Raw genomic sequence first — 25701 nt, 5'->3', positions numbered from 1 at the left:
GAAGTGTCCACAGTGATAAAATTATAAGTCCTTGAAGGATTGGAGTACAAAGTACCAAAAACTGTGCCAAAACAAGTTAAGAAGATAGTCACGATTTCATGAATGGTCTGTACTCAAACTCCACAGGCTTAAATATCCAAAGGCTATTAATCTTTCTTTATTCTTTTATCAGGGCTGATTGATTCACTTCTGGCAACCAAGGGATTTTATCATTCTAGGCAGCCTTGTGTTCTCCTGTTAAATGTCCTATTTATTCTTTAAGAGCCAGGTTAAATGTTACATTCCCCATGAAGTATTGGGGTAGTTGGAAAGAGCACAGTCCTAGGAACCAAGAAGACCTGGATTTTCATCCTGGTTCTGACACTAGATGACTGTGTTACTTTCACCAAGTTATGTCACCTCTCTGAGACTCATTTCTCACCTACAAAACAAAGAAATTGGACTAGATGAATTCTAAGTTCTCTTTTAGTTAGAATGCTGTGATTCTGTGAATTCAGGGGGCCAAGCATCAGTGGCTTCAGAAAGAAAAGAGCCAATTAATAAGATCTAAGTTAAGTCCACTTTGGAACAAGCTGATCACCTGAAGTCAAGTCCAAGACTCCCTACACTGTAATCTTCCTATGTAAAGAATCTCTTACTCTGAGTCCTAGTCTGGCCCTCAGTCTTCCTACTGTTTCTGGCTTGGACAATCTCTAGCTGCCTTCAAGGCTCAGCTCAATTGCCACCTTCTACATAAAGCTTCTACAGATACCTGGCACTGCTCTCCAGTAACTAGTGCTAGTGCCCTTACCTGAATTTGCATTCACTTTGGACATATTTTGTATTTTTTTATCTCTGTTCATATTGTTTTCCCCTCAAAAGAATACAAGCTCTTTGGGGGACAAGAATAGTTTCATATTTGGTTTTGTATCCCCAGAGCCTAGCCCAGAGCCTGACACATAGTTACTACTTAATAAATACCTGTTGAATTAATGAATTGAACTAAGTAATTTCTAAGGACTTTTCTAGCTCAGTATCTATGACCTACAGAAAGTTCCCAAATGCCAGGGATTAATTTTACTATGCCTGGGTAAGGTTAACCACTAGGGGTCAAGTGTCATTAAATAGTTTCAGTAGGGTCAGCAACCTGGTACAGATGGCTGATGGACTCTCTTACAGCCAGCATTAATGAAGAGAGGGAAATGATGAATAAAAATCATAAGACAAAATAATGAGGTCCAACTAGAGAGAGGAGCTGAGGACAAAAAAGTAGACCAGGGGACAGCTAGGTGGTGCAGTTGATAAAGCAATGGCCCTTGGACTCAGGATGACCTGAGTTCAAATCGGACCTCAGATACTTGACACTTACTAGCTGTGTAACCCTGGTCAAGTCACTTAACCCTCATTGCCCTGCAAAACAAAACAAAAACAAAAATAAAAACAAAAAAAGTAGACCAGACAAGCAGTTCAGAATGTAGCCAAGGTATAGTATAACAACCTCTGTCAAGGGACTGTCTGAACCCCCAAACTCTGGGACCTGTAGTTCTCCCCAGTTTGGGAAGAGGGGGAGCTTAACACAACATCAACTCTCAGAAGAGAGAGTGGAGGTTTTTCATATATGGAGTATTGTGGTTGTTACTCCAATTTTTTTTTTCTAGGCAATGGGAGTTGAGTGACTTGCCCAGGGTCACACAGCTAGTGTCAAGTGTCTGAGCCTGGATTTGAACTCAGGTACTCCTGAATCCAGGGCTGGTGCTTTATCCACTGTCCCACCTAGCTGCCCCCGTATTGTAGTTGTTAATGGAAAGGAGTTCAATATCTCATGGCAACAGCATGATTGTGGCAGCCATTTTCTACTACATCTGCAGTTCCGTTTTTCAAGACCATGAGACATGACTTCTAAATGGGCAGACAAGTGAATATGTTTTCTTTTGGTTTGATTTTTTTTGCTTCTCATTTCTGTCACAGGAGTGCTGAAAGAAACCAATCTTGACAAACAAGAGCTTCCTACCCTTCCCCAACTTACTTCCACTTAATTGTGTTTTTAAAAAATTTCTATTAAAGAATACATTTCCAACAGGAGACACAGTAGTAGTAAATGACATTAGTAATGTAGTGTTTGATAAACCCAAAGACTCCAGCTTTTGGGATAGGAACTCAGTATTTGACAAAATTTCTGGGAAAACTGGAAGATAATATGGCAGAAATTAGGCATAGACCAACATCTTACACCTTATACTAAAATAAGGTCAAAATGGGTACATGATTTAGACATAAGAGGTGATAATATAGGTAAATTAGGAGAGGAAGGAATAGTCTACCTTTCAGATCTTTGGAAAGGGGAACAGTTTATGACCAAAGAAGAGATAGAGAATATTATGAAATGCAAAATGGATGATTTTGATTACATTAAATTCAAAAGGTTTTTTACAAATAGAAGCAATGCATCCAAAATTAGAAGGGAGGCAGAATGCTGGGAAACAATTTTTATGGCCAGTACTTCTGATAAAGGCTTCATTTCTAAAGTATATAGGGAATTAAATCAAATTTATAAGAATCCAAGTCATTCTCCAATTGAGAAATGGTCAAAGGCTATGAACAGGCAGTTTTCTGATGAAGAAATCAAAGATATCTATTCCCATTTGAAAAAATTGCTCTAAATCACTATTGATTAGAGAGATGCAAATTAAAACAATTCTGAGGTACCACCTGACACCTATCAGATTGGCTAAAATGACAAAAAAGCAAAATAATAAGTGTTGGAGAAGCTGTGGAAAAATTGGAACACTAATGCATTGTTGGTGGAGCTGTGAACTGATCTAACCATTCTGGAGAGCAATTTGGAATTATGCCCAGAGGGTTTTAAAGCTGTGCATACCCTTTGACCCAGCAATGCCACTTTTGGGTCTTTTTCCCAAGGAGATCATAGAAAAGGGAAAAGAACCCCTCATGTTCAAAAATATTTATAGCTGCTCTTTTTATGGTGGCAAGTAATTGGAAATTGAGGGGTTGCCCATCAGTTGGGGAATGGCTGAATAAGTTGTGGTATGTGAATGTAATGGAATTCTATTGTGCTGTAAGAAATGATGAGCAGGAGTTCAGAGAAACCTGGAAGGACTTGCATGAACTGATGATGAGTGAGATGAGCAGAACCAGAAGAACATTATACACAGTATCATCAACATTATGTGTTGATCAACTGTGAAAGACTGGATTTTTCTCACAAATACAATGGTACAAGAAAGTTCCAAGGGACTCATGATGGAAAAGGCTCTCCAAACCCAGAAAAAAAGAACTCTGGAATATGGATGCTGATTGAACCATACTATTTCTTTTGTTTTTGGTGCTGTTGTTTTTCTATTTTGAGGTTTTTCCTTATTCCTCTGATTCTTTTCTTATTAGCATGACTGATGCAGAAATATGTTTAATGTTGTTTATATATATATATATATATATATATATGTGTATGTGTATATATGTGTGTATGTATATGTGTGTGTGTGTGTATATATATAGATATAGGTATGTGTATATATGTGTGTATGTATATATATACATATATATACATACATATATATATATATATATATATAAATAAAACCTATATCGGATTGCCTGCTGTCTATGGGAAGGGGGAGGGAGGGGAGGAAGAGAGAAAAATTTGAAATTGGAAATCTTATATAAACAAATGCTGAAAACTATCTCTACCTGTAACTGGAAAATAATAAAATACTTTTATTTAAAAAAAGAATTCATTTCCAAATGTCACCATAAATACCTGTGGTTGGTCCTGTCTTTATGTTGTCTGGTATCCCTGTGTATGTGGCTTGAGGGTGCCTTGGAAGCCACCCTGGAGGGCCCTTTTTCTAGCTCAGGTCTGTGAGCTCAACTTGCAACTCATTACTGGAGAGTTTTGCTCTCCAACTGGAGGCATAAGCAATTGCCTTTTCATAACTTCATTTCTAAGTATAGAATTATTATGATCACAGGGTAATAGACAAGAGCTTAAGGGTAGCCAGATTTATACTAGGATCTATAAGAAGTACCACTCAAATTTCTCCAGCAATTAATAAAGAAATGTTCTTTCTCTGCTTCTTTAAAATATCAAAACCTTTAGACATACAAACAAGGCATCATCCTGTACATTTATCAAGGTTATTTTTCTAGATTTTTACCACAGATCATATTCTGTCCAAATTTAAGTGTTTAATATGAAATGAGCAGTACTTTAAAGGGACACTATCTTAGATCATTCTTATGTTAAAGATGGAGAGCTGTGGGCTAAAGTGTAGTACAATTAGATAGATTCTGAATTGTTTGTATGGCTAGGCCCAAAGAGTAGTCATTAGTGATTCTGCATCTATTTTTTCAGCATCCCTTTACTGTGTCTTCCTTTCTGCCCCTTCCTGCAGCCTCCTTCCCCCTTTCAGTACCCCACTTGGGCAGTCACAGAGCTGGAGTTCTGGGAAGGAGGGATTTTGTTATTGTGACATTATACGAATGTTTGCCTATCCACTGAAGAGTGGGGATGATTCAGAGAAAGGAGACACCCGGGTTTTTCATTTAAAAACATAGGATTTAGGTTTTTGCTTTTGGCTGTCTGTAAAATTAAACACATTTAGGGATTTTTGACATTAGCCTTGATGAAACTACCTTTCTGGCCTTGGTTAAGGTCATTTGCCCTTTCTAGGCTTCAGTTTCCTTGTTGTGAAACATGTAAGAGATAGTACCCTTGGTAAGGTGTTTCCTAGCTGTCAAAAATCAACAACTGATATACTTTGCTCTTCCGACATCAACCTGGAAGGTCTCTTAGGGTTTTTTTTTTGGGGGGGGGGCAATGGGGTTAAGTGACTTGCCCAGGGTCACACAGCTAGTAGGTGTCAAGTTTTTGAGGCTGAATTTGAACTCAGGTCCTCCTGAGTCCAGGGTCAGTGCTTTATCCACTGTGCCACCTAGCTACCCCCAAATTTTCTAAGAATATGAGTCTGGCCTTGTGCTCTTTAACATTTTTATAAATGACTTGGAAAAAAAGTCACCCATAGATTGCATCCTTATCAAATTTACAAATGATACAAAATTGAAAGGGATAACAAATTTGTTGAATGATAAGAGAATTCAAAAAAAGTCTTGTCTAGAATCCAATCTAGAACACTGGAAATTGAATATGAATAATATGAAATATAAGGTCTTATAAATGGCATTCAAAAATCAGTTTCACAAGTACAAGAGAGAGGTTTGGCTAGACTTTATTTAGGTTAAAAATGACCCGGGGTTTTTACTGGACCTCAACCTAAATATGAATCAACAATGGGATATGAAAGCCAAAACAACCTAATGTAACCTCAGGCTACTTTAAATGAGAAATTGATCATCTAATTATTATTCCTTGGTCAGAACACATCAGAAGCATTATGTCTAAATCTGGGCACCATGTTTTAGGAAAGACATTGATAAGCTGGGGTCCAGAAGAGAGTACTTAAGGATCTTTGATACTGAATGAGTATAAGTTGTAGGAACTGTGCATGTTTAGCCTGAAGAAGAGAAAACTAAGGGGCAACGTGAAAACTTGCTCCAAATATTTGAAGGGTGGCCATGTGGAAAAAGGATTAGACTTATTTTGTTTGGCCCCAGAGGGGATGACTAGGAATAACAGGTTGGAAAGGAACAAACTTTGGCCAGAAGTAAGGAAAAACTTCTTAATAATTAAAGATATTCAAAAGTAAAATGGTCTGCATCAGATCCACCTCACTGGAGGATATTCAAGCAAAGGCTAAATGACTGCTTGTTGGGTGTAGTTTAGATGAAACTCTTGATTGTTGTTCAAGTACTGGACAGATTGGACTGAGGTAAAGTCAAGACAAGTCAAAAAGCATTTACTGATCACCTACTATGTACCAGGTACTATGCTAAGTACTGGATAATCATATCTAATCTTTATATAGCACTTTAAAGTTTGCAAAGCACTAGAAACATTTATCTCATTTGATCCTTCAATTGAGATTCTGTGATCATTATAAGCTATATATATATATATATTATAAGCTATATATACACACATATATATATATAAGCTGTAAAGGCAGCTTAGTACTGAATCACACAAAAGCAAGCAGAAGCAGGATTCGTAAAATAAATTCTAATAGGAGTTAGGGACAAGGTGGTAGTGTGGTGGTGGTGGTGGTGGTAGTAGTAATGTTAGTAGTAGTAGTAGTAGTAACAATAATAATATTTATATAATTCTTGAGATTTACAAAGTGCTTTATAAATACCTCATTTGAACCTCACAATAACTCTGGGAGAGAGATGCTATTATTATCTCCTTGTTATAGTTGAAGGAAATGAAGCAAACGGAAGTTAAATGACTTACCCAGGATTAAATAGATAGTAAATGTTGGCGGTAGAATTTGAACTCAGGCCTTCCTGACTCAAAATCCAGTGATGTATCCCCTGTGCCACATAGCTGCCTTGGGTAGCTCCAAAAGAGAATCAATAGCATAGGACAAGGCATCTAGCACCAGCAACTGAAGAAAATTGCCCATTGCCTGATTCCTATTGGCACAAGAGCCTTTTGAGAGTAGACAAGCAGCATTGCTATTAGTGGGTTATTGAAGGACTATTACCTTGTAGGACCTGTGATCTGAGAAACTCTATCTGACCCAGGCTGGTTCCTTGTTAATTTAGTTCCATTGCTGGCAGACAAGTCCCTCCCCATTCTCAACCCTTTCTTCACCTTTAACCCTTTCTTTCAGTTGATGTCCCAGGGAACTAGTATAACTTTAATGTGATGTTCCCCTCACTATAATAGAGAAACACTTCCATCAAGTCTTTAATATTAATGGTAAACACTTCCTTTAGCCATGTAGACAGGAAAATGCATACTTCAAAGGTGGACAGCTAATGGATGGATTTAGCAGGGAAAGTGTTGTCTACCTCAAATATGTCACATATTTTAAAATGTTATCCAAAAAGAATAAAATGCCCACTTTTAAAAGAAAATGGAAAAAAAAAGAAAAAAGGAGAGAAAAGAAAATGTAATGTCTCAAAGTAGCAATCAAGATTGAAAATATATTTTTTCCTACAGAAAAGTGGCTTTTATCCATTGTTGCATATAGTAGGAATACTTAACTACTCATATTTGTGACTAGTCAGTCTTAAAATAGTGGGGGTGGATGCATATTTCATATATGTAAAATGACTTTTTGATAATTATAAACATTATTAGGGAGACCCTAAAAATTAGTGTTACAATCATGAACACCAATTTATGGAGTGAGGGTCAAGTATGAGGGAAAGGAAACTTAGAGAAAGATCACCTTAGAACACAATGCCCGGGGGCGGCTAGGAGACGCAGTGGATAAAGCACAGGCCCTGGATTCAGGAGTACCTGAGTTCAAATCCGGCCTCAGACACTTGACACTTACTAGCTGTGTGTGACCCGGGGCAAGTCACTTAAACCCCCATTGCACTGCAAAAAAAAGAACACAATGCCCCATAAAGGAAAGACCCTTGGATATTTTCCCAAGGAGAAAAGACAGAGACCCTGGAAAACCTCAAGACCACTGCTGAGGTGGTAGGGATGCAGATTTTATTTTGGGATACACCATTCAATCCTACTAGGCTGAACGTAGTCAGAATTCCAGAGAGTCTGACCCATGCCTTTGGACCCCTAAAATGCTGGGAGGTATTAGATGGAAGGCATTAGGTAATGGCTACATCAGTGAGGGAAAGCTTCACAATAGTCATCTTCCTCAACCTCAAGGTACAAGAATTATCATGTCTGTGATGTGACAACCTAGCCACCAGGCTTGAAAATGGGGTATAAAGGTAATGGGCTCATCAAGGGATCAGGTCAGGAAAAAAAAATTAACTAGCATAAGACCATAAAATGAAGGGCTACCTAGGTGAGGACATACATCATCTGTCCCTCCCACCCCACCCTGACCAACTGAACAAAAAAAAAAAGAAAAGAAAAGAAAAAGGAAACATAATAAATATGTATTGTCTAGGAAAACAAATTTTCACAGTGGCCATGTGCCCCCCCCCCAACCCCCTAAGAAATAATGGGCTTTTTGCCAACACCCAAAGGCCCCAACAAGAGGAGATTGATTTAGATTGGTTGAATTAAGTGAGATTGACTCTGCTGATTAACTCACTTAAAGTTGACTTGATTAAAACCACACCTGCCTGACTCTCAAGAGGGAGTGTTCTCAGAGGCTGTGGATGATGACATCAACATGGGACCACTCTCAAGTCCAGTGAACCAATGGGTTGGGGTGACACTAGCCAATCATCTTGAAGCAGTGTGTATGGACCACCTCTGCTCCAGAAGCAGAGGGGGTTTGGACAGACAGTTCATGGCTTGAACAAGCTGCTGGTGGCAGAAGACTTGGGAGAAGAAGGAGGCCAGGATGAAATCTTATCTCTCCTCTAGGGTAGATAGGCTTTCCTATCTTTCTGAACTCCATGTGTTCTCTCTGTACTCTTTAATAAATGCTTAATGCCCAGACTGGTGCTAAAGCTTCTAATTTATAAGTAAACCTTAACTACCTTTTCCTATACTTGGGACAGACATAGGCTTCCACACATTTAGTTTTACTTGTCACTCCCCAAATGTATAACTCTCTGTATTTTAAGTTCATTACCTCTCTAGCAGGATATGAATGATATGTTTCATCTCCAGTCTTCTGAACTTATGGTTTATCATTTCAGTGAACTGAGTTCTAAAGTCAGACTCATCATTTCAGCACAAATGTCCTTCCAGTGATGCTATATGGTTGAGGATCTTGGAATACCACATTCTCCAAAGAATCTAGTTAAGGCACAAATATATGTTTATTTAATTGTAGAATAGTGTAATCAAGGAGTGCTGAACTAGGTAGGAGATGGGATACCTGGTTTATTTCCCAGTTCTGCCAATAATTTACTGTGTGACCTACAACACTTCATGATCTCCCTGGGCTCTCAGTTCCTTCACTTGTACTGTAATAGGATTGAACTTGATCTCTAAGGTCCCCTCCAGTTCTAATTATCTCATAATCTATCTATGCATCTATAACCAATGATGCAGAAGAGGTAGAAAGAGAAGTTTAATTCCACAATGAGCTAGTAAGAGAGTTACATTGACACCCTATAGGATTCAAAGTAGAGATGTTGCAATTCTTCCTAGCCCACCACTATCCTTTGCATAGGAATACCTATTCAATTGTATATACTTGGGTAGGTTAGTCTGTTTCATGTTTCCTTGAATAAGGCATCAGTGAATCAAAAAGGATCGAGTACCCAACAGGGTAATGCTAAGCCATTGAGGATGCATTATGGAGGATAGAACCAGTCCACACTCTCAGGAAGTATCCAGTTTAATTGGTGTTCTAGGAGTTTAGGATCACATTCATAGAATAATAGATTGAGTTGGCAGAGGTGTGGTGCTTGAGAGCCAGCTTGAACTGGAGCCAAATGTTACATTTTCAGTATGAGCATTTACACCTCAGAAATCAGCTATTGCTACAAATCATGCCCTGATTTACTGTTTTGCTGATTGTCTAAGGAAGTAATGGAGAAAATGTTAATAATATAGATTAAACTTAAAAGTATGCTGTTTCCTTTTTTCTGGATATCTGGTTGTTAAACATGTAGCATCACACCCTGGGGACCTCAGGGTTTATCCCGTCCAATTTCTTCCTGCATACTCTATTGATCTCAAGGAGATGTGGGCCTTCCCTTTTGTGAGGAAGAAATTAGAACAGCAACAAAAAAAGTTGAGAAAAAAGAAAGATCAGTGCTTTTGTTTGTTTTTGTAGACTACAAAGGCAATGGTTAAAAATCATTAGGCGTTCTTCATTCAAGGACAAAGGGTTACACGATAAAGTCTGGCCTTGTGGATTAAAACAGATAGAAGAGGAAATCTTACCCCACTGAATTTACAACTGTAGAAAGAGGTTTTATGTGTATAGCTTCCATATATAGGATGGCAGTGTCATTGTAGGACTCAAACAGAGACCGAATAGACACCTCTAGTTTCTTCCTGCCCAATCCCTGTCCAAAGGAGACTTTACCACCAGGAGGGGAAGTGGGAAGTTGGGGCCAAATGTTACCACTCTGCCCTGTTCAGAGAGAAAGGGTACCAGGGTAGAATTATATTTATCTGCTCCCTTAAGTATTAGAAGTCTAGGGGATATGATGATGTTTAATCTAACTTCTGATCTCTGTGTCATTATTTGGGGGGGGAGAAGCAGAACCCCAGTTATTATATCCAAGGCCTGAACTTACCAAATATCAGTTTCACAATGAACACATGTGCAGCAATTATAAAAGAAAATCCGTTTATCCAATTTGGTAGCAAAACAAATTGAAGGTATATATTGAAGGGTATAAGACAGATGGTACAGAGTAAAGTAGCTCTCTCATTCAGAGTGAATAACAGCTCGACCAAGAAAGTGAGTCCTAGATCTCACCGGAAGGGAAAACTCCCCAAAGTCTCTGATGTAGCAAGCTGGGGATAGGGACATGATGGAGACTCTCAAGTCTTTCTCTCAAGACTTCCTAAGGTATTTTCTTTCAGGAACCTATTCCGTCAGAGATGTCTTCCATCTTCCTTCTCAAAGATGGCAGTCAGAAGCACCCTGAAGCTTGAAGAATCCTGAAGATAAATGAAGAAGGTGGGAGCTTTCCCACTCTCTTCACCACTGTCCTCCCATACTAATTGGCTTTGGGACTGGGGTTGTACAACTAACCACAAGAAGCCAGAGCAATGTGCTCAATATGCATAATATTGGCATTTTTGCTGTGCCCTTAAAATAACCTTATAACTGGAAATAATGAGATTCTTAATTTCTTTTAAAGTGTAAATTAAATTTCATTTCAATCAAATGTTTTTGTTATATCAGGGATTACTTGACATAGATGATTGTTTTATTTTGCCTGATACATAGGAGACCCAGTGTGATATAGTGGAAAGATGACCCTCTCTGGTATAAGAGGACCCAACTTCAAATTCCATTTCTGATATTTAAATGCTTGATGGGAACTTGGGAAAATCACTTTGCCTCCCTCAGCCTTTAGTTTCCTCATCTTTAAAATGGGGTGGAGAAGGGGCAGCTAGGTAGTACAGTGGATAGAACACTGGCCCTGGAGTCAGGAGTACCTGAGTTCAAATCCGGCCTCAGACACTTAACACTTACTAGCTGTGTGACCCTGGGCAAGTCACTTAACCCCAATTGCCTCACTAAAAAAAAAGTGGGATGGGGAGAGGCTGAATTTGATGGCACCTGTGGTCCCTTCTGTCTCTGGATCTATGGTCCTTTGATTGTAGTCATAGAAAACCTCTGGTTTTTCTGGCCTAGTCATTCTCTGTCCAGTGGGCTATCACTCCCAAAACTACCCAATACCACCTACTTTTTGTCCAACCTTTTCTCCAGAATATCTCATATCTAGAATCTCCTATTCCAGGCTAAAACCTTCCAGTTTCCTATTTGATTGGTATCTCCCTGCCTGTGACCAATGGTGTGTAAAACCAATCAGCCCTTTAATAGGAAGAAGTTTCCTGCCTGAGTAAAATCTTTGTCCTCTCACTAAAGTACTTAAGCAACCCTGATCTAGATGCTGCCAGGACTCCCAAGCTAGTGAGCTGCTCCAAAGACTAGACCCAAGAGTCCTAGACCCACTGTGGATTCTGTCTTCCTTTCACAGACACGTGAGAGAATTGGTTTGGTGTACCTGGTTTTAAGGTATCAGTACTGGCCCCAGTGTGGGGGTAGAATAAATGGTCTCTTCTAGTACCCTTCCCATTTTGCTTCTGCTCTCCCTTCTATGATCCCTTGAGTGGCTCTAATTAAGCTACGTGGTCTTCTCTTAAAATAGAACAAATAAAAGGGCCTGTTCTGTTTAGCACTGACTAGGTCGCTCAATTCTTTGGTCAAGTTCTGGCAATAGATCCTTAGAGTTTTGTTCTAGGGTTAATTTGTTTACTTTTTGAGTCCATGTGTTTTGTAAAAAGTATTTGGCCCATTGTGTTGGCATTTCTATTGTGTCCCACAAACTTTAATAAACCTTGATTTTATGCGATGTTCTATACTTAGATATGCTTGTTTGTACTAGATACTAGGTGGTTACTTGGATAAATTGGCCAATTGTGCCAGCTTTTACAGAATAATAAATGAATAAAAGCATTTATTAACTGCTTATTGTGCCTGACACTGTATTAAGCACTGTGGACACAAATGCAAAAAGATAGTCCCTGCCTTAAAGGAGCTTACATTCTAGGCTAGGTATCCTGTAAGGGCAATGGAGAGCAAGAAGAAAAGTAGTTAGGGTCACTGACTTGGGTAGAAAAAGATATGTGACTCATCAATATACTACCACCCATTGCACGAGGGGAAAAATGAGAGGGATAGGATATTCTCTCACTGTTTCCATATACATTAATTAGGCTTTGTCTTGTCCTTCTGTGATTCCATTCCAACCTTCACTGCTATTCCTGAGGTTGAAAATAGTAGTCCACTCAGATGATTTTCCCTGGGTTTTTGTCTTATTTGGAAAGACCCTAGTTAGATTCACTTAGGAGCTGAGCATTTGGGTAACTAAAAGGACCTATTTTCTCACAAATTACATCAAGAGTAATTTGACCCCATAGTTATGTGGCACAAATTACCACAGAGGGTTGTAAGTATTTTTTGCCTCACAGCCCTCTCGTTGAAAATAGGATAGGTAGAAAAAAGTCCCCATTTGCAGAGACAAAGCACTGTATCTGACCCATCCACATTTCATCTAGTATCAAAATCCCATAATCAGGGTGAATACCTGCTGTGAGACAAAACTATTCTTTGATAATATTCTGACCCTACTGGGCCCTCTTTGCTAAATAAGTGACCTAGCTTTGAGTGAATATCTGTATCACATACAATTGCTACTGATTCAGGATCATAAGAAAGATTCTTTCTTACTTCTACAGCTATTACCCACCAGGGACATTTATATGGTTGGGACTTTAATAGGAAGAAAACTTTATTTAATGATCACTCAAAGAGATGTCTTTCTAACCTTTTTTAGAATTTTAATACTCAATAAATGAACATAATCATATTACATTATATCATAAAGATGTATGATCATAAGTAAGGTAGTTTTCACAAATCCTGAGATGAAGAAATTTGCTTCAAGATATAAAAATATTTTCAACTGTCATATTTCAGTTTATATATTACTGAAATTGAATTTAAAGAGTAGGAAAACTTGATGTCTCTCTGTGATAAGATGAAAGCCTTTTTAAGAGACAAAAGGATGTGTTGGAATTATCAAGTCAGATTTTAGATACTGTTACGCTAATAGAGAAATTAGAGATGCTCTATAATGGATATGAAATCGGGCAACATTATCCATAGTAGTCATTGTGAGGCTTATGAAATTGTTATGTTCATGATTTAACATGATTGGAAATCTCCAGTCCAATTGAGGTTGTCAGAAAGGTATACTTTTTTCCTCAAAGATAGGGATGGCCCTATGCCAAATTATGGTATACCCCTATCGACTGATATTTATTGAGCATCAATTATGTATAAGTCATTGTGGGAATTTCGAAGTATGAGATGTGGTTTCTGTACTCAATGAGCTTACATTTTAGTCAGGAAAACAAGTAGACAGAGTCTTTCACATCTCTTCTTCCTTTTATTCATGCTTACTCCTCTTCTGATATTATCTCTACCCTAAGTATATACTGACTTCATTCTACCCCTTAGCTGTGGGAATCCCACTGTCCTTCCTGGGTATTGTCACACTTTCTGACCCATCTAATTGCTCCACTTTGCATTGAAATCTATGAGTATTTCATTACTTTGGGACCTTGCTATCTTTCTGATTTAAAAAACAAAACAAAACAAAAGGTTCTGAATTATTCATGACCATCTGATAATGAAAATCTTTTGGCTATGGTCACCTAAAAACTTCCTTCAAAATTTAGCTCAAACTCTATTGCCTCCACAAGGCCTTTCCTGATTGCCTTGGTGCCACTGACCCTACCCCCCTGCCTAAAAGTCTGGCCCCTAGCCCTATATTTCACATATACTTATATGTGTACATGTTTTTCCCCTATGGAATATACCCTTCTTGAGTGAAGGACTTATTTTTGTCTTATCTTTGCATCCTTCATGCCTGGTACATAGGGATAGAGAATAGAACTATGATTTTACTATTATGGGCAACAGAAGATATGGAAATTCCCTCTACCCATGAAGGTCAATGTATTTTCTAAAACATACAAGCTTAGAAAGTTGCTTAGAAAATGAACAGCCAGTTTTCAGACAAAGAAATCAAAGCTATCTATAGCCATATGAAAAAATGCCCTAAATCACTATTGATAAGAGAAATGCAAATTAAAACAACTCTGAGGTATCACTTCACACCTATCAGAGTGGCAAATAACAAAAAAGGAAAATATTGGATGTTGGAGAGGATGTGGAAAAACTGGGATGCTAATCCACTGTTGGTGGAGTTGTGAATGGATCCAAAGATCCTGAAGTGCAATTTGGAACTATGCCCAAAGAGCTATCAAAGTGTGCATTCCCTTTGATCCAGCAATACCACTGATAGTTTTATATCCCAAAGACATCCCAAAAAAGAGGAAAATACCTATTTGCACAAAAGTATTCATAACAATTGTTTTTGTGATGGCTAAGAATTAGAAATCAAAGGAATGCCCATCAATTGGGGAATGGCTAAATAAGCTGTGATATATGATTGTGATAGAATATTGCTGTGCTTTAATAAATGACAAACAGGACGACTTCAGAAAGGCCTGGAAAGACTTAAATGAATTGATATATAGTGAAGCGAGCAGAACCAGGAGAACATTATGCATAGTGACAGCAATATTGTTTGATGAAAAACTGTGAATGACTTGACTGTTCTCAACAATACAGTGATCCAACAAAATTCTGAAGGACTAAAGATAAAGCATACTATGCACTGCCAAAGAAAACACTGATACTGATTGAACTCAGACTGAAGTATGCTATTTTTCCCTTTCTTTCATTTTTTTCTTGTATTCAAGTTTTCTTATACAAAATGACTAGTATGGTAATGTCTTACATAATTGCACATGTACAACCTATATATGATTGCTTACCACTTCAATGAGGAGGAAGAGGAGGGAGGAAAAGAGGGATAGAATTTGGAACTCAAAACTTTCAATAAAAATGTTTATTATTTTTTTAAAAGTTGCCTAGAGAATTAAGAGGTTAAGTGATTTGCCAAGGGTAATGCAGACAGTATTTTCCAGAAGCAGCACTTTACCTCATCTTCCTGGGGTCAATTTTGAAAGAAGCTTTCTAATTCCCAAAGCCACCTCTTTATCTCTTATTACACACTGGCACATAACATGTATTTAACAAATGCTTGCTGACTGATTTGTTGAACCAGTTATGATTTTATTGGTGTGGATCTTTGTTCCAGTAGTGCTGATCACAAGTCCTCTATCCATTTGTCTTTTTTCTTTCTTTTTTGCAGGGCAATGAGGGTTAAGTGACTTGTCCAGGGTCACACAGCTAGTAAGTGTCAAGTGTCTGAGGCTGGATTTGAACTCAGGTACTTCTGAATCCAGGGCTAGTGCTTTATCCACTGTACCACCTAGCTGCCCCTGTTTTTTCTATTTTCTTTGTTTTTCCCTCCATATCTTTGTAAAGGGTTTTTGTGTCTTGCTATATAACTGAAAAAAAAATGTATTACCTTGAAGCCAACCTAATGATTAACCAACTGGAATGTGACTAGGTTGGCCTTTAGATGACAGACATACAATCTGTCATTGAATTCATTTCCAAAGCTTTTCCAGCTTGGGAGGACCTCTCTGATACTCTTGTTTGTAGATGAAAAACTATTTGCTCTCCTCCATGAGATCTGTAGCTACTCCAAAAGGTTTGCTTACTGGCAATTCACACAAGGAAAACATGTGAATGAAGGCATGTAAATTACCTAGATTATGACATTCATTTGGATGGATAACGAAATTATGCTATGGGTACATATATCTCAGATAGACATTGCAGATGGACCATGACTGGGTCCAAAATTACTTGGGAGGAGGAAAGCAGGATGGATTATATTTGAAAAATTATGTTCACAGGAGGCAAAATCCAAGAATCATTTAACAAGATAGATGAATCATTGAAGATCATAGAGCTAGAAGGGTACTGAGAAACCATTAGTCCAACCCCCTTATTTTGTGAAGAAACTGAGGCCCAGGGAAGTTAAATGACATCCCCCAGGTTAGACAGGTCATGTCAGAAGCATGATTTAAACCAAGTTCTTCTGGTCACAGAACCAGCACTTCCTCCACACTACCAAAGTTGGTAGTAAAACTCATGGCCTTAAATGTCCATAAACAAATTCCCAAAGTTTAGGGAACAAGCATAATGAACTAAAAGGCCTAATGCCAGGAGGCAAATTTGACTTCCTAGATATCACTAAGATTTGGTCGGATCCCATGACTAGAATATGCTTCTGGAAGGGTATATCTTATTTAAAAAAACAGAATAGGGGCAGCTAGGTGGTGCAGTGGATAGAGCACCAGCCCTGGATTCAGGAGGACCTGAGTTCAAATCCGATCTCAGACACTATATACTTACTAGTTGTGTGACCCTAGGCAAGTCACTTAACCCCAATTGCCTCACCAAAAAAACAAAAAAACAAAAACCCAGAATAGGTAAAAATGGGGTGGGAGTAGAAGAGGGATGATACTGTATATTAGGAATATATACCTTTCTGAGAAAATATAGGACCACAAGGGTGGGGAACATATGGCTGGAGATCAATGGAGAAATTAAACAAGTGATTTTATTATCAGAATATGCCATGAGATGTGAATAGAAAGAGAAACAGATGAGGAATTCCTACATACTATTGTCTACCCAAACCTATCTTGCTGTTTCATCCAACCCCATCTCTGTGCTTTTGTGATGGATATCCCCTATGCTTGGAATGCACACTCTTCTCACCTCTGTCTCTTAGAATATTTAATTTCCTTAAAAATTCTGCTCAAGTACCACTTCCTACATGAAGCCTTTCCTGATTCTGCCCTCTAGTCACTAGTCTTCTCCCCTTGAAAGAAAACCTCCTTTGTATTTTCCCTGTATATATCTATTTGTGTACATATTATCTCCCCTATGAATGTAAACTCTTGGAGGCAGGAATTCTGTAATTTTTATCTTTTAAACCCCTAATGTCTAGCACAGTGCCTGACACATTATAGGTGACTGAAAAATGCTTGTTGATGGAATGACTGAGTGAATGAGTGAAAGAGATTACAAGCTTCACAAAGAATATAGATTTCTATGAGAACTCTCTGCTAAATGTGGAACAGCTAATAACTTATCAAATTGCCTTAATGATAATTTCTTCCTTCAACAGGTGAAGGAAGAACAAGGGGAGATTCTCCTCTGAATTTTATTCTCATGAATTAATTGCTCTGTTGGAAATTATGGGAGCCTCCTTGTTTGTGATAGAAAAGGAAAGCTGTATATCTTCTCACATACCCCAGGTTTGGGGAAATTGATTTAAAGGGTTCAGAGAAAGGATAGGTAGTATCCCTTGACTAACATTCTATAAGGGAGCTAACAGACAGGTCAGATCTCTGAGTTTATAAAGGCAAGAAAGTCAGGTTTGATGCATAAGATAAAAGGAAATGCTTTACAAATACCTCTTCTCAGGATCAATGGTTAATGCTAGGACTTGGGGTTGGGGGTGGAAAACAGTCATCCTTGTTTAACCTTGCAAATTACTTCACGTACTCACTTTTGCCTGGCCTTAGAAGATAAAGCAGAGAAATAAACTGGGGATTTTCAGCTTCCCAGCTATGTAGTCTTAAGCATGCCAATAAAGCAAACTTCACCTGTCATCCTGGTAGGCAGCACAAATTCACTAGAGAGAGGGGTAAATGAGGAAAACTGTCCAGCTAAAGCTTTAAAAAAAGAAGAGCTCAAAATTGCCTTGGGGCTTTTGCTAGTGCTCTTTGAGAACTCTCAAAAAACCAGCATTTAATAAACAAATAAATTTCCAAAATCTTAAGCTTTCTATTGTCTGTCACAAGGAGAACAAAACATTGACTTATAGGATGCTGAAGGGCTCAGTAGGCATAGTAGACTTTAGTTGATGGAGAAATAAAGCTACAATATCCTTCAAACTACTTCTCAAAGTCTTCTCTAGTTTACCAAACCCCAAACTGCACATTCTTTTAGCTTTTTTAATATAATTATCATAATCTGTTATGATTATTTGTGTATGTGGATACCATAGTCAAAGAAGTGGATAATTGGCAAAGGATGTGGGCAGGTCATGTGTAAAAGAACAAGGAAACAGTTGATGGAAAGTTTTTGTGATCCACTGGTATCCAGACAATGCCAAGAGGGGTAGAGTGAGGCTCCCACTTTGTCGGATGCCTCCAATCCCCTACAGAGGATTTTTGACAAAAGATGATTAAGACTCACACAGGATGCAAAAGAACTGATGGATTATATTCTGTAGTTTGGGGTGTCAGGTGAGGTATGTAGTCCTCATGTTGCTGAGGTCCCAGATATATTTATATTGTTAGATGAAAATAAATAACATACAAAAATAACAAGCAATAAAATATGCAAATAAGGGAAACCGAGGGACAAAGTTGTGAGCATGATCAGTTTATTAGCAAGGCTAGCAATTGCCAATAAATAAGGTCAATGGCTCCTAGCGGAGACAAACTGAGAGATTTACAGGGACTATTTTTATAGTAAATAAAGAAAAATTAAAAGTTACAGAATCTGTTTTGATTTATTTTTGATTAGTTGGGGGTTGACTCAGATTAGAATGGGGAACTTGGGTGATTTGTAATATTGGGCTGATGGGCATACTGAGGTGTTATAGAGTATTTGTGGGGCATAGCAATCATCAAACTGTCCATCTAGTTGGCTATAGAATTACATCAATTACAACTGATATCATTGAATTATTGAGCTTGCTGGAAGGTCTGGTACTTGTGGTAAATGCGGTTAAAATGTTAATTTAGCTGAACCCAGCTCAATAAAGAGGATAACTTAGATGGACATGGAGTGTAACTTAGACTTGAGGAATGATGAAATATTTATGCTAGCTCAGTTCAGCTGCAGGGCTCAGCTCTGCAAAAACAAGTAACTCAGTCTACAGTAATTATATATCTCTACATCTAAAAGCTATCTGAATTAGGTCCTACAAGTTAAAAATAAATCATGAGGGTAATCAATACTAACTTGATAAGGAATTATTTCTTTCAGTATTGATGAAGTATTTGTCTCACTGCTATACCATAAATAAGCCCCATGAGAGCAGGGATTGCATCTTATTCATCTTTGTGCTTCCCCTCTAGCTTAGCACAGTGCCTTGAATCAGTCAGTCATCAATAAGCATTTACCATGTTTATTGTGTGCCAGGCACTGTGTTTGAGTAATTGGGATATGAAAGAAGGCAAAACCAGAAGATAGTAGGTGCTTAATAAATACTGTTAAATTAAATTCAGTTCCCAACCACTTATTCCCACAGTGAAGACTCAGAAACACAGTCAGGTGGATGAGTTGATACGTTTGGTGCTGAAAGTAGCTTTAGTTCTGCTTTAAAGCAATTATCAAACTAATGTATCAGTCATGGGCACAGCCCTTGTAAACTATCAAGTACTATATAAATGGAAGCTCTTGTTCTAGTCTGACACAATTTCTTTTGCTATTTGTGCTTCAATGGCCCTTGATTTACCAATGTTTTTGTCATCAAATGATACATAATTCTGTGCATCACCATTTGGAAGCCAAACTGGCCCAACTCATATGGGGGATACCTCTGAGGGTTTATATGAGGGTGGCAACTTTGATCCATACTAGGGACAGAAACTGGTGTCCTTTTTCCTTTTGGAAGGGGTGTCATTTTACCCTTCAGAAATGGAAGAAGAATTTAGGTGGGCTAAGTGTTCCACAATGGATAATTATATAAGGCACTATGGAAAGAATGAATTACTACATCTTCATTTTGTTCTTTGATTTTAAAGTTAGGTTGAAATATTGTCATAGAAATAGGTGAGAAATGACTGACAAAGGGAAAAGGTAAGGATGATGGCCTAGACAAAGTAATAACAATATTAATATTAGCTGACTTTTCTTGTCCTGTTTTTCCTAATATGTTCTCATTGCTATGTTCTATTTCTGTTTGCTATTTGCTGGGATGAATGAGTTGACTCAATATTCATTATTTATGATTATCTTTTGTGTAACTAGCATTTGGTTAGAAGTCAAACTGGTTAGTGATTAGAGAAGCAGCTTTTTTGTTCTGAACTTAGATCAGCAATATTCAGGGGGACAGGTAATACAATTCTAGTCTAGTACTCCTTTCAGAGACTAGAGGAAAAAGTACAGGGCCTCACAGAACATCTCTCTACTCTCCGTAAGGCCAGAATCATAGTCTTTGTTACAGAGGGTTGGACAAGATTTCAGAGGTATATATCAGTGCCTCCTGCAAGCCACACATTTAGACACACACACACATATATATATCTTACATAGGACACACACTATATGTACTTATCAACTTGAGATCTTTCAGTCATGGTGGGGTAACATGGCCAGAAGGAACAACTTGGGCAGGACTATACAGCAATTTATGGCCAGACAATCTAGTCAAATCTGAAGACATTCCTGAGTGCAAAGGAAGAAGTAATGTAGCTGTCATCTTGTGCCTCTCTATGCCATTCTCTTAAGAAATCAGATCTACTTACTTATTTTTTCCTTGCATCAGCTGGAGGTCAAGGAGGCTTTGGTTTGGTGCTACATGGGGCCACACATCCTATTTTCCTGTTCTAAACTAGTTACGTGTGGGCAAAGCTGAACTTCTTCCTCCACTGCTATATTGTCAATCAAGGATTAAGCAACTGGTCAAAAGCAGGTTCTTCTTCCCAGAATAATGTTATGCTTTAATTAATGGCCACGTAAAGAAATGTAAACTTAAAAAATGACTTTCTTAGTTTTTTCTTTATTAAATGTGCTAGTTTTTCTTTATTAAAAGTGTTGAACAGATGGAGCTTTCTACCCATGTAGCTAGAATGTGAAAGGAAAAAAAGGTAGAATTATGTCCCTAGCACCTTGTACAGAGTAAATATTGCATAGATGTTGTTTTATTTTGTTCTGTTTGTATAGAGAAGGAGGAGAAGGTAGGGTGGAACCAGAAGACCTGGGTTATAATCCTGTGTTTGCTACCCACTACCATCACAAGTAAATAAGAATGAGAGGAGTGGGAAGGGATTCCTGACTGATTTAACAAGTTAGCAATGACCTGTCTCTGGACTATAGATCATACTGCTGGGCACACATACATTAGTGGCCAAAGACAAATAAAGCTCTCATATAGAACAAAATATGTGTAGTTACACTTCTGTGGTAGCAAGAAAGTAGAAACAAAAGTGTTGCCCATTAGTTGGGGAATGAATAAATAACTTATGGAATATGATTGAATATAATGGAATATTATCATTCTACAAGAAATGACAAAGATTAGCCATTCAGGGAAACATGGGAAGATATATTGGAATTGATACAGAGGGATTAGTACCAGAGAGCAATATATATGACTATGATAATGCAAAGGTACCCTAAAATAAAGCCACTGTGCTAGGTAATTGTAATGGCCATTCTTTGTACCAAATATAAAAGTGTTATTCATTCTTTGTTTTCAAAGAAGACCAATGACATCATGATATGGGTGTTGTCTTGACTTGCATGTGAATTGGATTTAAGTGAGGCAGAGTTGCACAAAATCATCAGCCTTACTCTCTCTTCCAGAGTCATTAAAGTCCAGCAATAAGACAAAAATCAAGACAACTGGCAATGGCCTGGGATACAGTTGAAGACCTTGGCATCTTAGACATCTAACCAATCTCTAAGGGTTCCACAGTGCCCGCTTCTGCTGCCGTCATGGCCACTGGAACAAATTGTTCTCATCCACCCACTCCACAAGAATGTTTTTACATGTCTTCCCATGGTTGGGGTAGATGTCTCCCTAATTCACAGTCAGTTACCCTCAACCTGGGTTAGCCCATCTGCTAAAATGCTTAACTGGAGTGTGGCCATGCTCATGGTACAGTTTTGCTAAGAGAGGTATATTTAGAAATGAATTGTTTAAAAGTAAGCATGGCCAGTGTTCTGGAAATGGCCCACTGCCTTTCCTTCTCTGTCTGTGTTCATGTCAGAGCTTGAGAATGTTGGCACGAGGAAAACACTCATTCACATGAGGCAATGGGAGCACAGAACTGCCAGTAGCTGCTGATTACTTCCTCAGACCTATTTAGGAAATAGCAATGTGGACCTTCATCACTGGTGTTCATGAAAGACCATGGAATAAATGAGCTCTGGGTATCTGGGAGGAGGTTTGGAAGTGAGAGTTGCTGACTTAATGTAGAGAATGGTGTGTAAACAAGAGGGAGAGATGGAATAGCAACATAAATGTGAGTAGAGGAGCAGTATGTCCAAAAGGGAATGAAAAGAACCCAAGCTCTGCCTATTTTCCAGCAAGAGGAGCTGTGTCCCAAAGTGGTTGGCATGCTCCTGCTCTCTACTAAGTCCTAAAGTGAGAGGGACTGCTTCAGGGAGTCTGAGCTGTAGTGCCTTGAACAGGCAGTGATGCCTTTGCCTTGAGAAATAGTGATGAGGGAGAACTGGTTAGGTTCTGTACCTCAGAATGGCAAAATTCTAAACTCATGTGGTCTCTGCATTCAATCTATCCAGCTATCAGCAAACATTTTAAAAAATCAACGAATCACACAGCAGCTACTGTATGCCAGACACTGGCCTAGGTGCTGAGGACACAAAGACATAAATTAAACAATCCTGGCCTTCAAGGAACTTACATTCTATTGGGTGAGATAAATGCATTTATAGTGATATAGTTTTATAATAATTTTAGGTAGCACAGTGAATAAAGCACCCACCCTGGATTCAGGAGGACCTGAGTTCAAAGCTGACCTCAGACACTTGACACTTTAGCTTGTGACTCTGGGCAAGTCACTTAACCCTCATCGCCCCACAAAAAAAAAGGCTTTTTAGAGAAGATGGTATTTGTGTTGGCCCTTAAAGGAAACTAGGGGTTAGTTCTAAGGGATGACAGTGAGAAGGGAATAAATTTTCAGGATAAGGGGTATCTAGTGTAAAGGCATGAAAAGAGATGTAGCATTGTGTAGGAAGAATAGTTTTAAAAAAAGCCTGTTTGGTTGGAGTGTAAGGTGTAGGAAGGGGGACTAATGTCTAATAAAGCTGAAAAGGTATTTGGAGACTAGGTTGTAAAGTTTTAAATGCCAAAAAGAGGTTTTCAAATGGGAAAACCTGAGAAATGGGACAGCAAGTGGACTCAGAGCTTGAATGTGAGATGAGTGGCAATAATGTAAGTGTATATGGATGGGGCTATGATAGCTTATGGGGAAACTAGGTGGCACAGTGGATAGAGCACTGGGCCTGGAGTCAGAAAGATCTGACTTCAAATCCAGTCTCAGACACTTACTAGCTGTGTGACCCCGGACAAGTCATTTAACCCTCTTTGCCTCAGTTTTCTCATTTGTAAAATGAGCTGGAGAAGAAAATGGCAAACCATTCCAGTATCTTTGCCAAGAAAACCCCAAATGGGCAAATGGGGTGGCAAAGAGTCAGACATGACTGAAACAACTGGAAAATAACAAACTTTGGAGAAGAAAATAGCAAAATCATTCTAGTATCTTAGCCAAGAAAACCCCAAATGGGGTCACAGAGAGTTGGACACAACTGAAACAACTGAACAACAACAAATGACAGCTTATACACTGCTGCAGCGCCTCTTGACTAGAGGAGACATCTATCAGATTTACTTATACAGTATGTTTCCCCTGTCAGATCTTGTCTGTCTATGTCCATCCACATAGACAAGCTGCCTAAGGATGCAGGCACACAGATGTCAATAGGGAATTAGCCAATGATGAGCTGAAAACCCAAAGGTACAGTTAATTGCTGCCTAGATGGTATTGCTTCCTGAAGTCATTTTCCTTATCCCTAAGGGTGATCCCACTGCAGAGGCCAAAACTTTTAACAGCTAGTTTTAAATGAACCACTTGGTAGATGTAAAATCAGCATTCTTGGTATTCAAAATGCTGCTACAAGAGCACTTTTTCTTGAGAGAAGTACCCACTAGGGTACTCTTTAAGAAAGATATTATTTCAGTCAACTTAAATGATTCCCTAGTGGCTGAAGCATTAATGTAATATCCAAAGATGCGAAGTAAAACCAGGGGCTATCTCAGATGAGGCAGTGTGGTGGAATGGAAAGACCACAGGGCCTGATATCCGGCCATCTGGCTTCAAATCCACCTGTGACACTTAAAAATTGTGTGACCCTGGGCAGACCTCTGAACCTTTTTCTTCATATGCAAAATGGGAATAGTGATAGTTGTCCTACTTAACTCATAGGGTTGTGAGGTTATGTGACCTTTGGATTGTAAACCCTATAGAAATGGGAGTATTAAAGGAGGCCAGCCTAGGAAGGCTGGATATATTTGATCTCTGAGCAGCTTGGAAAATGTTTATTAAGTACCTACTAAATGAAAGTTCTCCCATTCAGGTGAGAAATCATCCAAATCGTTTGTTTGATATTACAGAAATGAAACACGTAAATGATTGGTTTTTCCTTTTTTTTTTTTTTAAATCAAAGTGTCTAGATGGTCATATAGTGAAACAGGCTCATGGCTTGCAAATCCAATCCATGATGATTTCCTGTATAAATGTGGGTCAGGGAAATGTTGCTGAGGTGTGCTTTCTTCCATAAAAATGAAGAGCTATAGCTATGCCAATTTGCATTTTTATCTTAAGTTAAATACTCTGGAGATTTCCCAAGACCCTAGAGGTTTGCACAGCTTAAAATCATGAGCATCTCTTCCCCCATCAAAAGCATCCTGCTGAGTTGCAGAGTCAGTTAAAAAAGACCTCTTTTCCTAATACACTGGTTCAGATGGTCAGAAGCAAACAGGTTTAGGAGAAAGTCCTGTGTAGGAAAGCATCACGTGCTGACCCTTACATCTTCAGTAATGGTTCCATTACAACTAATTCTCAGTATTTTGCTTGAGTGTCGTGTAACCATATACCCCCACATTCTCCAGGGCAGAGGGCAGGAATATATTTCTTTACATACAGAGTTGTCCCTTTTTGGGGAGCAAATCAGAAAGGCCATCCCAATCTCATACATTTAGGGATACTGGGAGGGGAAAGAAGCAAATAGCAACTGGGCCTATAATTGACCTTCCATATAGTTTAAGATCAAATTGAACATCTTCTGGCCCACACCTCCTAACTCTTGAACAGTTTGATGCCCATTTTTATATCTCCATTTGCTGAACCACTTCTCTGAATTCAGTGCTGCTCCTGATGTTTATGTTCTATTTCTGAAAAAAACAATCTTTTCCTTGTAGTAGCTGTTAAGTCAGCCTCTAAGTGAGGAAGATCTGGGTTCAAGTTTGCTACTGACACATACTGGCAACATGATTTCAGGCAAATAACTCAAACCCTCAGTACACTGGACAATTCCATCTCATTCAGTCCCTGATCTTTTCCCTATGTAAAATAGTGGGGGAAGGTATAAAAGGCTCCAAAACTTTGAATTTCTTATAATTTCCATTTCTTTGGAGATTACTATGTCTATGCCCCACAGTTAGGAAAATCTCCCTGAATATTTATTAATAAAT

General features: G+C 38.5%; 1 pseudogene; it reads left to right on the top strand.

Annotated features, from left to right (window-relative positions):
• LOC122747865 overlaps positions 1-25701 on the top strand; it is a 77865-nt pseudogene that overhangs the window by 29973 nt on the left and 22191 nt on the right.

The sequence above is a fragment of the Dromiciops gliroides genome, chromosome 3, assembly GCF_019393635.1.
Source record: "Dromiciops gliroides isolate mDroGli1 chromosome 3, mDroGli1.pri, whole genome shotgun sequence".
NCBI classification, from domain to species: Eukaryota; Metazoa; Chordata; class Mammalia; order Microbiotheria; family Microbiotheriidae; genus Dromiciops; species Dromiciops gliroides.
Note: the sequence above shows the minus strand (reverse complement) of the source record. Positions and strands in the feature narration are given on the sequence as shown.